This window comes from Ammospiza nelsoni, chromosome 9 (assembly GCF_027579445.1).
Source record: "Ammospiza nelsoni isolate bAmmNel1 chromosome 9, bAmmNel1.pri, whole genome shotgun sequence".
Classification (NCBI taxonomy): domain Eukaryota; kingdom Metazoa; phylum Chordata; class Aves; order Passeriformes; family Passerellidae; genus Ammospiza; species Ammospiza nelsoni.
In genome coordinates, this window is record NC_080641.1 from 20,376,348 (window position 1) to 20,393,262 (window position 16,915).

The 16,915-nt window shown below is 41.3% G+C and overlaps 1 protein-coding gene across 6 annotated transcripts in view; it reads left to right on the plus strand.

Annotated features, from left to right (window-relative positions):
* The first annotated feature begins 8,068 nt into the window (after positions 1 to 8,068).
* ZNF644 (zinc finger protein 644) overlaps positions 8,069 to 16,915 on the plus strand; it is a 45,971-nt gene continuing 37,124 nt past the window's right edge. For 2 of the 6 annotated variants that reach the window (XM_059477753.1, XM_059477752.1), the window contains exon 1: positions 8,261 to 8,426. The gene's annotated coding sequence lies outside the window, so the exon portion shown is untranslated. Of the gene's footprint in view, positions 8,144 to 8,260; positions 8,427 to 16,915 lie in introns of those variants that run through there. The other 4 variants (XM_059477755.1, XM_059477754.1, XM_059477758.1 and 1 more) reach the window with 4 other exon arrangements.

The window sequence follows — 16,915 nt, forward strand, 5'->3', positions numbered from 1 at the left end:
GACAATTCACACATAATGTCTTAAGAAGAAATTCTAATGTGCTTGGGATGAAATTAGAAGGACATGTTTGACACACTAATAGACAGATTTGAGTGCTTCCTGAGTGTTCAGATACAGCTTCTTCTGCTGAAATTCCCAAAATTACACTGCTGGCTATTTCTGCTTTTACAGATACCCCATTTTTACTCTATGAATTATCTGCACAATCTAACTAAAAATACACTTCCAAAGCTTTATCTGAGTCCCTTTCCACACACTTTGTTGGAACCCAGAGCCAAGGCCTGTGAAACTGGGACAAATTTTAAAATTGAACCTGACTGTTCTTCTAAGTTTCCTCACTCATTCTTTTGTCTGAGAAACCTCTACTCAGCATGCATTCCAGGCAGGATACTGAAGTAAGTATTTTGCAGTTATTTTAAATACATAGATTTTTGTTAACAGGAAAATTAGTGCTAGAATTTTCAACCAGAGCCTGGTTGAAAGCTCATTAAAGTCTTTCAATGAGCAGTTATTTCAATGAGCTTATAATGAGACACTTTATGTTCATATGAGCTTCACACTAAAACCAGTAGTGAGTGGTATAATACAAGATCTGCCTGCAAATCCCAAACCTGACAGTATTTCCTGAATGAGATAATGGCAAATGAACTGCTGTTCAAAATAATTCACCTGAGAGTTTAAGTGGGATGGGATATGGAAATACTAGCTGGACAAGAGAGAAGCAAAAGTTTTAATATAGCTTTTGATCATTGCACTGAAGATACGTTTTAGCAGATGAGTGGTAATGGATGTGGGTCAAAGTGAGGAGCTAAGAGATGCTCCTCTTCCTTTGGCATAAAAAGGAGTTTGCAGGGAAGTTGGAAAGGACAAAGTTATTGGGTAACAATGCTGTCATTATAATAACCCTAGGTTGTACCTTGGTCTTTTTTGTTAACAAACCATGCCATATACTGATTCTGTGCAACCACAAAATTTAATAAATAATTTTTCACTATTGCATATTAACTCTAAGACTGTGTGGAACTATCTCAATTTTATGTAGTTTCCCCCCCCGCTTCTTTTCAGGAATCAATTACAAAGATGTCTGGTTTTATGCCCTGAAGATATGTACTTATCTATACACTACAATATAGTCTAAAAAAGCTTTTGTAGTTTTTTTTTTAAAGCTTTATCCCTGATGTTAGAAAACTCAGGTATATTCATAATTAATTGTCTTGATCAAAACCAAACTCCTTACAATTAAGAAACAAACAGAAGGTATGGCATATCAAACAGACTTTCTGCTGCTGTGATCTTACCTAAACACAAAATAAGATCTGCAGTACTTCCACATTAATAATAGTAAAATGGATATTTTTTGCTTTCTTCTTTAAAAGCAATTGCTATGTCTTCCCATACACAAACCTTTAGCACTTTACAAACAAACAGTAATAAAGCTTTTTGCAATTGTGTCAAGCATAAGGAGAGGAAGGTGTGTATGTCCATGGAATGGTGAGAGGAATCAGAATTGCTGATGTAGCAATTGCCTACCAGGCAGAGGAGTAGGAAATTGCAGGGAAAAGAAGGCAGTTTGAAATCCTGCCTGGCAATGATTTTGACGACTGAGAGACACTGTTCATTTTTCAAGTGCTGCTAAAACATATGGAACTTGCTTGTTAAGGCAAAAGGTTTTGGTGAAGATGTCTTCACTTGGATCTTTGTCCTGGCTTCCATCTGGCCAGATGACTTTGAAGTACGGAAGTGGTGGGGGTTGGCTGGCAATGCCTTTTCCTTTTGGGGAGGGTGTGGAAATGATCTTTGTCTGAGGGAGGTGACTTCCCCATGTTGTGCCACCTGTGTCCCTCACCGGACATAGAAAAGTCACAACTTTGGATATGGAGTGTGCCTGAAAGGATCCTTGCACAATTCTCCACACTGACATTGCTCTGGTCTCTGATACGTGCTGCAGCCCCGGGTGTGACCCTGATGCTAGTCACAGGTGGATGTGGGAGGTGGGGTGACACACCCTGAAGGAGACAGAATGTGACACTCTCAGGCCTAGTGCAGTTTCCCTCTCGTCACTAGCACTCTGCCAGCGTAGCACAGTCGTGACAAAGGTCTGGCCCAAAGTGGTAGGAGCTGAATTCCTTCATGCTGTGACCTCTGCAGGGGGATGTTGAGGCTACCAGTGTGACACTTGAAACAAGGATCTTGAAATTACTATGTCTGTCTTCTCCCTGAGTATCATTTTGGTACTATTATGTTAACTGAATCATCAGGTAAGCAGAGTTATGATAATTTATACCTATTAGATCCAGGTCCTTTTCCATCATCTATTGAAGGCCAGTTTATTGTCGCTGCTTTCTTCTCCTCACAGTAAAATATTATTAATCAACAGATTCAGGAAGCAACCTGTTATGGTTTCGTTGCTCATAGCATATTTTCATATATTAATGCTTCCTGTGTGTGATGCAAATGGCAACTCTCCAAGGCAATGCATTGTTTTTAAGAAGGTCAGTGTTATAATGTATGGTGGTATTTTCCTACGCTAATCTGCTTTCTTGTGATCTTTGAATTCTGTGAAACTTGAGCTCAGTAACTCAAATGTGAGAAGAGAGATGGCAGATCCTCCTGAAAGGAACACTGGTGTAGGCTTAGCTATTGTCTTTTTAATGGAAGATCAATTAGAATATAACACATGATGAAATAAAATGAGCATAAGGGCTAAGGTTAGAGAATGACTGTTGATAATTAATCCAGGATTTGTAATGTTTACAGTGGTGGTACCTGTGGAACAGCTAAGAATGGAGCCTGGTGTGCCAGGCAGGCAGTGCTGCCCCAGCAGCTGCTCCCCTCTGATGGGTGGCAGATGACAGGAACACTCCATAGTGGTGAGGCTGAGAACAGGAGACGACTGTGGCAAGCTGGGCACGAGCTGCTGTCCTGACAAAAGCTGGTTTGTAATTGCAAGCACAGGCCTAGCCAAGGAGAGCAGGTCTGAGCAACAGCCACGGAAATTTTCGTACCATTGCCTATGGACAGAGGCTGAGCAGTGAGAAAACGGTGGCAGTTGTCTTTATTATGTAATCTGAGCAGTCTTCTCTGAGATTTCAAACACACACAACAGTAGGACAGTTCTAAAGGCAATCCACAGTGCACAGCAGTAATGTTTCCCTAGGCACGCTGGCTAAACACCCTTCTGTTGCAAAATATTTCAATATTTCAGGACTAACCTTATCTTGGGATCACTGTTAAGAGAGACATAGGTTTAATGCTTAATGGTTTTCATTTTATCTGTATGTTCTTACTGCTCTCTTATTATTTTACTGGTAATTTTAAAAGTTTAATTCATATTGACAAAGATGACTAGAATATCTTGATTTATGGCAGAGACTAAATTTATAAATAAAATACTTTTTTTGTTCTGTCTGAAAAATAGACGAGACAATCCTCTTTAATTAATATGACAACTGTATCTCAAAAGGGCCTGCGAAAGAAGCAAGCCAGCAAAACATGAATCAACAGCTCAAGCAGAAAAAAAATGTTAGGAAAAGTCACCTTCCCCTTTTTGTTTTTACAATATTAAAATAAATTAAACTGCTCCATATAATTCTTTTATTAGTTCTTCTAATATTCCAGTTGAAATAATGTTGATTACTCTTTGTTGAAACAATCAGTACATTGAGTTCCTAAATTCATGGATATTAGTGAAATCTGCATTATGTCATTGTAAGAAAGGCCAAGAAACCAGAAACATCTCAGTAGCGTGTAAAGAAAAACTCAGTGGCAAGTTGAGCAATGAAACACAGATATCTTTCATGTCATGTTTCTGTGTGCTTCTTTTTGTAGCTACAAAGGTCTAAAGCCAAAGACAAGACAAACTTTATACATAAAGATAAGGGATTTTATTAGTACAACCATCTCACCTTAAAAAAATCCCATCATTACATCTCAGGTACTCAAAAACTCTGCTTTTTCAGACTCTAGTAGTATATTTCATAAAAGATGCTACTTTTTCCTAAAGAGACCTTTTATGTCTGAAAATCAGACATCAAGAATCATTTCAATTTTGAAGATGTTATGGAAGACAAAATTTTCTACCAAGGGCTATGGCATAAAGATGAGATTGAAATAGTAAATGGAGAAGGAAAATTAATGGGCTAAATATAATGTATCCATTACATGACAGCATTTTGTAAACCATACAGCCTTAAATTGTTCTATAACTCAAAATTATACAGCTTAATATTTTATCTGTTGTTATTTTGTTTGCTGTACACAGGACAACCAGAATATATGTCAACTGAATATGAAATGTTCAAGGAATGATGCATATAGTGGCTGTATTTCCATGGTGAAGCTTTTTGCATAGAGTTAATGAAGTGCTTGGGGTCCTAGGGAATTAAAGGTGCTATATAAATGTAAGAAATTATCATTAAAAAGTTTTTCCCTCCAGGCATTTGGGATTTTGCTGTGTGTTACAAGGAGGCATTTGCAGTCTTCTTTCATTCAAAATGCTTCAGCTTAAACATTTTCCAACTCTCCCTCTGCAGCTTCAGCTACAAAAACGTTTATATGAAGAAACAGTTACTAAATTGGTTCCAGTTAATCATACTTTGCTGCTAACTTGAAAGAACCTGCCTTGGTTTAAGCTTTTTATAGCCATGTTGAAGATCAGGAGGAACTAGAAGCATCATTCTCTCAAGAGATTTTCAAATGCTGTTTTAACCATTATTAGGCTTTGCCTGCGTTGGTAGAGAAATAATCCAGGCCACAGCCAGAATTCCTGCAAACAGCAAGCCAGCTGTGCAGGATCTGGCTTGATTTCCAAGGATGCTCTTGTGTTGTTCTCAACTGGCCATTACATGTTCCTTTACTGACCTTTTGATTATGTGAATCAGAAGCATTTTTTAAGAATCCATTAGTGCTAATGGAGTTGGGCCTCTTAGTTCAAGTATTGAGAGATTAAAAATTTGCTAGATATCTTTAAACTATTAATAAGTTGTGGGATTTGGCAGCATTAGAACTGAAGTTCAGGTTTTGTTATGCTAAGCATTTTACTTGTTCACAAATTGATGTGAAATCTAATAAAACATTGCATCTTCTATAAGTTAATACTTTTATGGAATTTGGGGATTTCCTTCAGTTATTAATTGCAGAATCGAAGCAGGAATTGCTGTTCCTTAAATCTTACCTTCTATTAGGCAACATATATTTAAATTAAATAAGTATGATGACCTTAAAATGATTGTGTGCAATAAAATATATGATTTTCAGCAAGAAGCATAGGGGTAGTATTAATATTTGCTTTTCATATTTTTATTGTTTGTATTTTGGTTAATGTGGAGCACATATCATGTAAGAATCTTAGAAGGAATCTGTGGATTGCACAAGATGATAATGTTTCTTTTGTTTAAGAGCAGTGGAAAAACTGTCCTTACAAGCTCCAAAATAATTAGAACTCGATTTTATAAATGTATATTTTCAGAAAACAAGCTTAATTCTCAGAAGAATAATATTAGCACTCATTAGGGGACTGAATGCTTTGGGGTACTGTTAATGAAATTCATAGCCTTTTGCCTGTGGGCTATCAGTTTGAATTCAGTCTAACTCAGTGGAGTTTGAAAATTGGCCTATTTAATGGCCTTTTAGTCATCTCTAATGAGTTGAGTTTGGTGGGTCTCAGTCCTGCAACATAAACCACTCACACTGCCTTCTCCTAACTGGCAAGCTCCAGAGAAACCCCTGAATTCAATGGATTTTGGGGAAAATTAGCCTCTGGTACCATGGAGAAAAAGCAAAGAAAAGCAAAAGCTGTGATAGATAATGGTTACATGAGCACTAACACACACATTGTTTTCAAATGTGGAATTTATAATGATACATAAAGTTTATAAATTAGCAAATTAGCGGAGCACGTGACATATGTTGCCACACAACTATACTGATTGTAACATGACAAAGACTCCCAAAGGGGATATCTACACCTGTGCATAAGATCATGACAACACATTAAATGTTTAAATGCCTCTGGGATTCACTTTTGTCAGGGAAAAATAGGATCAGAACAGATATCTGGATAGTAACTGCAGCTACAGAAAATTATGCTGAAAGCAATTGTAACCTAATGTGCCTCCATTACTTCACAGCAGTCAAATTCTTCTATATTTTCCTTATAGATAATTAACTTAATATTAAAAAAATACTAATACCATTTCCAGAATCCTTTAGATATGCCAGTTTTACTTATCCATATTGCAATAGAACTCTTCCTAATGTCTAACTGAAATTTCTCAGTACAGTTTAAAGCTGTTCGATTTTGCCTTGTGCAACAATGGATTTTTCTCCCCATGGTCTTTTATTCTCTAGACTAAAAAATCCCACACATTCCTAGTTTCAATTACGGTCACATCTTTTAAAATAGTGACTTTTTTCACCCTTCCTTCCTTGTACTGTCTTCTACTAGGAGTTTTTGAAAGAAATTTTTCTTGAAATGCAGAGGCCAAATCTGAACACACAGATGAGGCTTCACCAGTACTAAAGATGAGGAATTCTTCCTATGTCCTAGATGTGACAGTTCTGTTTACGCATCTCTCTGTACTGCAGCTTTTTTCACAACGGTGTGACATTGTTGATGCATGTTCAGTTTGTGATTTACTCTGATCCCCAGCCCCTTTTCTGTAAACCTGGTGTTTATTCATCTGTTCCCAGTCTTGCAATTGTGCAATTGTTATTTTCCTGCTTAAATGTTGAAGTTGGCACTTGTATTTATTCAATTGCATCATATTTCTGCAACTCTTTTTTCAGGAAAGTTTTGAATTCTTTTCTTGTGCTGTAACATGCTTCCAGCTCTGCCAGTTTGGCATTGTTGGCAAATCCAATCCATGTAAACTGTATTCTGTCACATGCATAATTAGACTTGGGACCACAGGCATGACATACCCACCTCCAGGGAACCGCATTTGCTGTCCTGCTGTTTGTCACAGTGAAACGTCGCTGATATAATTTTGCACCACTGCAGTCAGTTCATTATGTTATGTCTTTTGCTTGCTCAATGAAGACTTCTCTGAGATGATGTCAAAAACCTGACTTAAGTTAAGCCATAACCGACCTGGCACTACACACACATCCAAAGCCTGTTATTCTGTCACAGCTTGGGACGAGTTTGGCTCGATGTGATTTTTTTGATGAATCTATGTTGGCTGTAGCTTACCACTTCATTAGATATCATGTACCTAAAGATGTGTGATTATTTGCTTCAGTACTTCTCTGGGAATAGAGGCGGGAATGATTGACAGTGCTTGGCTCTACCTATTCCCCCCTTTTGAATTATATGCGCCGTGTTTTTCCTCTTCCTCTCTCCCGACATCTGTCGTGTCCCTGAGCACACTGACCAGCAATCACACCTCTAACGTTGCCTTTATCAGCTTCTCACTCGAGTGTGAAATCCCCCGGGTCCGGCAAGTCTGAAGGGAAAAAACTTAACTCATCTAAGCAGTCTCTATGCACTTAACATTCTCCCCTGACTCCGGAAGAATTCCCTCTGTGAGCCGGGGCTCGCTTCAGCAGCCTTAGTCTGAGGAGAGAATGGCACCGAACGAGTCTTTTTGTCACCTCATGGGTTCTCGCTCCCCGGGCAGTGCCCGCTGCGCTCAGGTTCCCCGCGCCCCTGGCACCGGCCGCAGCAGCCCGAGCCCAAGCCGGGCTCTGCCTCCCCGCTGCCTCGGGAGCGCCCCGCGCACATCCTGCCGCACCTGACCCGCTTTCCCAGGCCTGTGCGAAGGGCAGCCCGCAGGGCGGGTGGCGGCCGCGCTGGCAGCCGGCGCTGTGCGCCCGTCCCGTTTGGGGAGCAGCCCCGGGGTGACATTCCCTGCGGGCCCGGGGAGGGGGGACATTCCCTCTGAGCCTTAGGGGGGACGGGCATTCCCTCCGAGCGGGCGGGGCCGCTCCCGGCACCGGGCACGGCGGGGGCGCGCTCCCGGCGGGGGCAGGCAGGGGATGCCGTGCGCGTGCGCCCTTCGCCCACGGCGGGGCGCGTGCGCGCGTGTGTGCGTGTGGGTGCAGCCGCTCGCGGAGCGGCGGGGCGGTCGGGAGGCTTGCGCGATGACGTCACGACGGCGCGCGCAGGACGTAACCCCGGCGTGACGCACAGCCCGGCGAGCCCGTGAGTTTCCCGTTACGATTTAGTTTTTTGTATCGCGCCCCCGCCGCCCCCGCCCGGCCGCGGAGTGAAGGGGGAGAGCGGGAGGCGCAGGGCCCCGCGGGCCGGGGGACGCGGCCCGGGGCCGAGCGGAGCCCACCCGATCCGGGCCGGGCCGGGCCGGCCGCCCGCCCTAGCGGCGGGTGGCGGCGCGGGCGGCTCTGCCCCATCCTGCCGCATCGGGAACATGGCGGCCGCCTCCGACCTGGTGCGGCACCGCGGCTCGGCCGCAGCCGCCCGCGCCGCGGTAAGTGGCCGGGCCGGGGCGGCGGTGGCGTGGCGGAGGCCGAGCGGCCGCGGCAGGCGCTGCCCTCCCCGGCCCTTCCTTCTCCAGCCCGCCTTGTGGCCTCTCTCCGTCCCGACAAGCGCCCCTCGCCATCTCCCCGAGCCGACGAGCGGCGTTCCCGGTGCCCCGGCCGGGCGGGACACAAAGGGCTGTGTCGAGGAGGGTTTTGTTCGGTCACATGAAGCGGCGCAGCCAGTGAGCGCGGAGCGGGGAGGGGGAGCGGGGCCGCCGCCATTGCCAGGCGCGGAGGAGCTGGGCAGCCCGGGGCCGCCGCTCGGGGCCTGGGGCCTGGGGCCGGCGGCAGCGGGAGCCAGGTAATGCCCCGCGGGCGGGGCCGGCCGGCCGGGACAGCGCCGTCGCTCGAGGGTGGCCGGGGTCACTCTGGGGGCCCGCAGGCGTCCGTGCCCTGACGCCGCCCGCCCCGGCGGGTCCCGCAGGGCCGCTTGTGCTCCGCCGCGCGTCTCCCGGTGCGGGTCCCGCCCGCGCTGCCCCCCTCTGCTGGCGGCCCGGGAAAGGTTGCCCTGCCGTCCTGGGACGGGGGGAGCGTGCGCTCCTCCCCTTCGCTCCCTTCCCTTCTTGGCGTGGAGCGGGCAGGCTCTGAAACGCCCGGTGTCGGTACAAAGGGCTGGCGAGTTCCCGGCCCGCCGCCGTGTGCCCTCCGGGAGCGGGGGTAGAGCTCCCGGCGCAGAGATGGTTTATAACAGCGAGGGAAAAGTTACCAGTTCAGGTACCAAAGCCGTGTGTTCGGGCTCCCAACAGCTTCAGGAGCTGGTGGTTTCTCTGACAAAGTTTGTTTTACTAGTTTGTAATGATGAGCATCGTCTTGACAAATGGAACGGGTGTGAAATGTGGAAAGTTTTATTTCTTCTTATGGCTTATGTGTAACCTTCAGCCTTTTGGCAGTACCTCTGTCGTGGTAGTGTGGTCTGTAAACTGACAAGTCAAATGGTCGTGGAAAACAGGTATGATACATCAAAATAGGCTTCCATCAGTGCTGTACAGCTCTAGCCCTTTTAGCAAAACCTCATTTGCAGTGGTATTCTGATTCCTGCCTCCCTTTCCAGCGCATAATTTAATTATGAAAATTGTGTCATGGAACTTTACTTTCAAACGCATATGAAGAATGAATGTGCACCAGATTTTAGAGTGAGAAGTCATTTCATCTTGTACAGAGTAATGAATTAACATATTAATTACTTGACAGGGTTTTTAATACAAGTTGCAACATAAGTTTTGATTCAAAACATCAAACAAATTTTAAAGAGAAGATTCTTCATAGTGGACAGCAAAGTGCTTCATAGTTTTGGTAACTTCATGTGATTCTTCTGTGTAGAATTCTTTACTGTCTGACTTGTGCAAGGTTGGTGATTTGAGGACAGAATAAGTTGACTGATTAGACAATGCAGGATAAATCTGGGGAAGCTTTTAGTGGGTCACTTAGGTGCAGAGAAAATGCAGCAATTTTCTTATTGGAGAGGAGTTTAAGCAGGGTGCATCAAAGAGCAGTGCAGTGTGACAATCCTGTTACACTGACTTGGAGTCAGAGCTGATGTTGCAAACCTGCTTAATGTAACTGCAGAGGAATATGGTGCAGAGTTATACAAGAAATACAGTGAGAATTGAAATTAATAATCTTCATAATATCTTCTTGGAATAGTTTCTTCTGATGTCTAATATTCATTCCTACAGATTTAATTATTAATAAAAAGACCTATCCAAGGAAGAGAAATTTTGTACAGGAAAACACCCATAATGTCACTAAAGAGACTTGACTTGTCTTTTTATACATTTTTTTCTTCTGTTCAGTCTGCATGATTTTTTTTTAAATTTAAAAAAAGGCTCTGAGCAAATATCACTGTAAAAAAAAACCCCAAAACCTACCAAACAACCGAGGTGTACTACTCTGACTTTTTTTTTTTTTTTTAGTCCAATGTCTCATTTTTGCTTAGTAGCACTAGGAGGAGTATGCCTAGGAAAGTATGAAAGTTCTTAATGCAAAAAGGTAGTTGAACTCTCAACAGGTGACCTGGCTAGTGGGAGAAAAAGGCACTGACCACTTGGGGCATCTTTGTGAGGTTATTTAATGCAGAAAAGGTTGACTGAAGTAGGAGCATCAGCAACTGAATAAACATTATATTAAACAAGAATGGCATTGCCTTTGATTTTAACTGAGTTTCATATGGACACTGAAGTCAAGGGTTATTAATGGAGTTTTTTGAGCAGTTTGTGCTTAAGCTTGCAAGTATTAGCACAGCCTACCTGTGTGTATACTTTTTAAATTCATGCCTTTTCAAGTCATTTATGGAGCAAATGGAACTAAAAAATGAATAAAATTCTCAATAGTAATAAAGCACACACAAGTTCACACACAGTTATTAGTTTCAAACCCCTTCAGGTTTTTAAAAACTCTGAGAACTTAAAACTGGAGAAAGTACAGAATGGTAATGTCACTTGCTCAGCAGCTTCACCTGAAGTTGGTTTGAATTAAAGGTTTTTGAGCTGCTGATTCACTGTCCTCATATTTTTTACATTTTCAAGCAGCTTTTTATCTTTAGCAAAGTCCAAGTGATGTGGCTATCGGGGGCTGCCTTAAGATACTTGTTTTATGCCCTTATTCTTTTAGTACCAAATGCATTGCTCCAGTGTTAGTTACTACAAGACACATTCAATTAGTTTCCTTTGTGCTCTGGATTGCAGAGCATTTTGTGTTATGTATTCAGAGATTGGGAAAATGACAATAAAATTAAACAATGTTGCACTCATTTAAATTGATTTTGAGACTGAGTAAACTTGGCATAACCTCCAAAACCGGATTTGTTCAGATGCAAATAATGTCCACCCTGCTTCAGAGTGTAAAGAAATCCCTGGGGAAATGAATCAAAACCAGTTTGTCTTCTCTGAAAATGTATTTGTTTGTCTTCTTGAGCACTCTGCCTATAAGCCAAATCTATAATCTGATTTTTGTTAATTAACGTTTTTCCTTGCTGCAGTTTTACCAATGTAGATGTAAATTTCATATTGGTACTGCATAAAGAGCTTAAGTTACCTGTGGAAATTGTTGTTGTTGGTCACTCTGGCTGATACTGTCAGAATGAGTTAAAGGATTTCCTAAGTTTATAGTATCATGAAAAAGTATTCTTTTTATGCCTAACAAAAAAAAAAAAATCCCAAAAAACCCAGACAGCTCACGTAAGTGTTAATGCCTGTATACATTGTGTCCCTTAGGTCAATAATAAGAACCTTTTGTGCAAGCAGTGATAGTAGCCCACATTGTTCACAGAATTGTAGAAAAGCTCTTGGATAGCAAGGATGTGAAACGGCCATGTAAGACCAGATGCAAATACTGTGCACCTCTGTAGTGCAGTGATCCTATGGAATGTAATTTGATGCTCAAATCACAGTTTACCATCAAGAAAGAGCATGTAATGAGTTTGCATAAACTTCTGATATGCATTGTTTTCAAGATTTGAAAAAGCACAACAGGCTCTGTTACTTACCTAGTCTGCAGTTCAGTGTCATGTAGTGAATATTTCATCTTGGTACAAAGTCTACCCAGAATCTATAGGATTTACTGGTAGAGGAAGAGGAGAGCAAGCTTTTTAAAATCAAATATATTGTATAATAATTTCATAAAAAATCATTTACTTTAAATCCAGTTGTGCTGCCTTCCTGTCACTGTTCAGCTGTACTCAGCAGCTGTTAGGTTCACAAAAGCCAGGCCCTTCCATTGCCAGTGAGGTTAAATGGGGGAAAACAGTGGCTTAACAGTGTTTGTGTGTTCTGGTTGCACTAAATGTTAACTGACATAACAGTTCTGGGCAAACCTGGGGTTGCAGAGGACTCTCACTCCAGGAGAAGTAATTGTAATGCTCTTGGAATGGGAACTGATGGTTCATACTAAATCCAGATACTGGAAATGGAATTCTGTAGCTGATCTTTATTGATTGATAATTGAGTGCTTTGTCTTACAAATAATTAACTAGTTTAAGGATGATGGGCTGTTTAGTAATTCAGTGTTTCTTGAAACTTAATCCAGTTTATGTGAAGTTCGTGCTTAAATCAGAATAAAGGTCAGATGGCTGGGTTTAGGAATATTTCTGGCCCCTTGTTAGTGTGTTGTAACTTTTCAGCGTGCTGAACGTTATGAGTTAGATACTTACCATACTTAATTGGATTTTTTTTTCTTCCTAAAGGGACACTGTTTTAGAAGTGTACAGGCATTTGAATGCCTGTATTTTTTGCTTGCCTTAAATGGCTACTTGATAACATTCATTTTTACAAAGCAGTAGAACAGGAGAGGGTGCATTTTGGGAAACAGGATGGGAGGAATTACAGGTGCCTTATTGATTGGTCCAATTGTAGCTGAAGTCATGAATCGAGATCATTGTGCCTTCCCTGTTCTCTGGACCAACTGTTAGCACCCATTTGTAAAAATACTTTTCACAGCAAAGTATCTCTTGTGTCATTTACAGGCTTTCACCTGATGCATCCATTTTTAGTTTGAGTGAAAGACAAGGAATTCCTTAGGAAATGTAATCATTGACATGTAGTAATGAGTCCCTTCTGCTTGCTTTTTCACAGAATAATATTTTGGTACATTGATGGCATTGGATTGTGCTTTATCCCATCTACTTTCCCAGTTTGGCTCTTTGGTAGGACAGGGCTGAGTTTTCCAGAAAAGGCATACAGCAGGAGGTCAGGTGACTGCTTTTGGAAAACCGATCCTTTTCTGCCTGCTGGTAAAGTGTGGCAGCTCTGAAGCTGCTCCTGGCTGCTGCTGGCCTGGCTGCAGTCAGTGGGTGATGGGTGCTGGTTTTGGTTTAGGGTTTTCATTGGTTTGGTTGGGCTGTTCAGGCTGATGGTTTGGGTTTTTTTCTATTTGAGCTTCAGTTTTTATTTTCTGGAGTGGTTGTCCTCTGTATGTTTCTGCTGTTTGCTTCTGCTTCTACTCAGCTCTCCTAGGAGCACTATGTGATGTAATTTTTGATGCTTACTTTTGGAAGGCCCTTAATGTTTGTTGTATAATGTTTGTTGCTGATACCCTTCTTCATCTTCAAATGTGCCCATATACAACAGTTTTGTGACTGCTGAGTTTCAGGAACTGTCTCTGATACTAACTTAGTTTTCTGTATTTATCCTTTTCAGTCAGAAGAGTTTGGAAATCTATAGAATGGGTATCCTAAAATTAGGCTCACAACAACCAAAACAGTGGCTGCAGGTTGTTGTATTTATTATTGTGTTTATTCTTATGTAGGTCATTGTATTTGTGCATATAAGAATATTGTGTATTCTTATGAATGTTCTTAGGAGCCTTCACCAAAACCACCAGATTCTGTGTTCTCCCAGTGATACCTGGTAGGGAGGGCAGAGGAGGGGAGTGTTTTTCCAACAGCTGTATTTTTGTTGTTGCTACCCAGTCAGCTTGGTATTAGAAACAATATTTTCAACAGAGGACAGGCTCTACCTGCAGAGTTCCAATATAAATAACTTTTTTCCTTCACACAGAAGTGCTGGGTTTTTTGTTTTAATACCATAGCTGTGAGTGTATCCTCTGTGAGAAATTCTTTATTGTGTGTGCTATCACAGGGAGTGGGAAGTGGCAGTTCTGCAGCTGGCTCCTCACAGTTCTCTCCCACACTGAAGTGAGTACTCTGCCCTCTTTGCTTCCTTTTTCATAGCATGCTTCTTGACTTACTGAAATCACCTGATCTTTTGTGTTCTTGGGCAAAACTTTGAGAATCTGTGGCATGTAATGAAAATAACTGCACTATGTATGAATTGTAGTGAATATTATTATTCTGAAATTACTTTTAAACAGTTTCTCATCTTGTAGAAAGTTGAAAACAAAATGGCACTTAGAACTCCCTAATCAGGTAGTTATTAACAAAACAAATATATTAGGTTGTGACAGTTTTTTTGCTGGGGTAAAAGGGAGAAAATAAATTCGGGAGACATGTGATGGTGAATTAACCTAGATAAGCCACAGTGAAAAAATTGGAAGGGTTGGAGCAATTACAGAATGAGAGGGAGTAGAACTTGAAAGTCTGCAATGCAAGTTGAGCTGAAATGCTGCAGAAACAGAGGTAGAAAGGTTGCTCGTGTGTTACATAAACCAATAGTAGGTACTGTACATGGTCTTTCTAGGTCTTTGTTTTGGGGAAAGGATTGAATATTTGTTTTATTTAACTTGTTTTCTTACAGAAGTGGTTTAGGATAGTGATTGGCTTTTCCTGTGTCCTTTGGAAGCCTTGACTGTGTTGGACAGTAGTGACTCAGGTGATGAAAAGTAGTTGATTTGTTGGTGAGCTGCTTTAGCAGCGATTCTTAGAGACCTTTCCTTTTGTTGGTGTTTTGGAATAAGAACATCACTAGTGGTCTGTGCCATGTCCCTCTAAATGCCAGGCCCTTGTTCCCAGGCTTTGGAGGTGGTGAGGATCCTTGCTGAGGATGTTCAGTGTGATTCACTGCTGTCCATGTGGCTGAAAGAGCTGGTGAATGAGAGAAATTGTTTCTTTCCTGGCATGTGTAAGATTTGGAGAGGAGGAAGAACGCTTGTCCTGAAAAAAATTGTTCTCCAGGTATCTCTCTCTACTACAGTGGTAAGAGTGCTATTGCTTTTCAATGTTTTACCAGCAGTAATGAGCACTAAAAGGTATAATGTACTTTTGCACAAAGGAGAGTGCAAAAAATAGAAGTTATGCTTGGGAGAAGCCATTCAGGTTCCTATATAACTGAAATGTCACAGTATTTCTAAAAATACTGTACAGGTACTATGATAATTCATTTTTAGAAATGTCTTTTAGACACAAAAACAACTTTGGAATTTGCCTTCCATTTTTTTAGTCCAGTGAAGTGTTACCAGAGGTGTGCAGTGATGGTGACTTGTCTAGTAAGGAGTTATGTCAAGAACAATAAGCAGTTGTGTTTCTTTGTTTGTATATCTTTACAGATATTTATCAATATTTGTATATAGACAAACAAAAGTTGGAATATTGTGGTTTGGAACATCATACAAAGTTCTAAGTGAAGGCAGTATTTAGGATAATGTGCTGACATTCAGTAAAACTGAAGGCATCCAGGTTCTGTAGTCTTTTCAGAAGTTCAGCTATGTCCATAAGGAAATCAGATGAATCGATAGTTTTGCATAAGAAGTACTGCAACATCACAGCAGGACCTTCCTTCATGTCATTTGGATGAGTTGGTTTTTGATTTTTGGTTGTTTTGGTTTTTTTTTCTTGTGGAGCCATTTAAAGAAAAGTAGGTTTGTTTGACTTCTGCAAGGGATTGCTTTGATCTTTAGGATGCTGGGTGCTGTTTTAAATAAAGTTCTATGTAATATATTTCTAGTAACTTGGCTTTAGGTCCATCTAGTAAGCTGCTCCTGAAGCGTGCTGATGCATACTGTTTTCAAAGGATGTAAATATAAAGGAGGGAGGATTAATTAGAGATCACCAGGGTTGTGGTTTCCATGATCTTCTTTGATCAAAGTTTTCTTCCAACTTAGTGATACTAATACTAGGAGCTAGGGTGCTTTTGTCCAAAGAAATATCTCTGTGATTTCACTTTTGTTATGACAGACAGTTTTACCTTAACTTTCCTTCCATTTTTTTAAAGTAATTTTCCAGAATGCCATTTTCAGCAGGAAAGAGTGCTCTGGTTTTTACCTGCTTGAGGCTGTTCTTTTTCTTCATGTTTTCTGCCACTGTAGATTCATTAGCATTTCTTCCTGTCCTTAAAGGAGATTTTAGCATTCAGAAATAAAAACTAAACCTGTATGATGTTAAATCAGCAGCTATTTGAAAGAATGCAAAACTGTTAAAGTTACCAGTACTTTTCCACAGGACAATCCTATTAGTATAAAAAACCCACCTCACTTCTCAGCCCTCCCCCCTGCACAGAAAACCCTGACCAGAAAATAACCAAAAAACATCCACCCCAAAACCCTCTTGGCTTTTTAAGACCAAAGTACAAATCTGAGTGCTTTGTGGCTGCCTATACCACAAAAAAATCAAGGATACAAATATCTTTGTTTTCTTCTAAATATTGTAAATTCCAAAGAGTTTTCTGGTTCAGGGAAGAGCTTTGGTTAGGACATTCTGAAGGCTTAATTTTGGAGAAGTTGACCTGTTCTGTAGCTTCCTTTGTTTTCTGTTTTATTTGTTCTTGGAATTTCTTTAGTTTTGTGAATCTGAGGATAAAGACAGGTTATTTCTTAAATTTTTAACAATCCCTTATGTATTTCAGTACTTTTATCAGAGTTCTGCAGTGTCATTCATGGCTCTTGTTTTCTCTGAAGCTGTTTAAAGTTAAGTAGGTATTAAGTAAGTTCTGAACTTTTTTATCAGAATTGCTTTAATTTAGTGTGCTTCCATATGTTGTCTTTGAACTTGAGGAAAAGTTACTCTTGTTTCTTTTGTCCATTTAAACCAGATTTCGTATTCATACACATT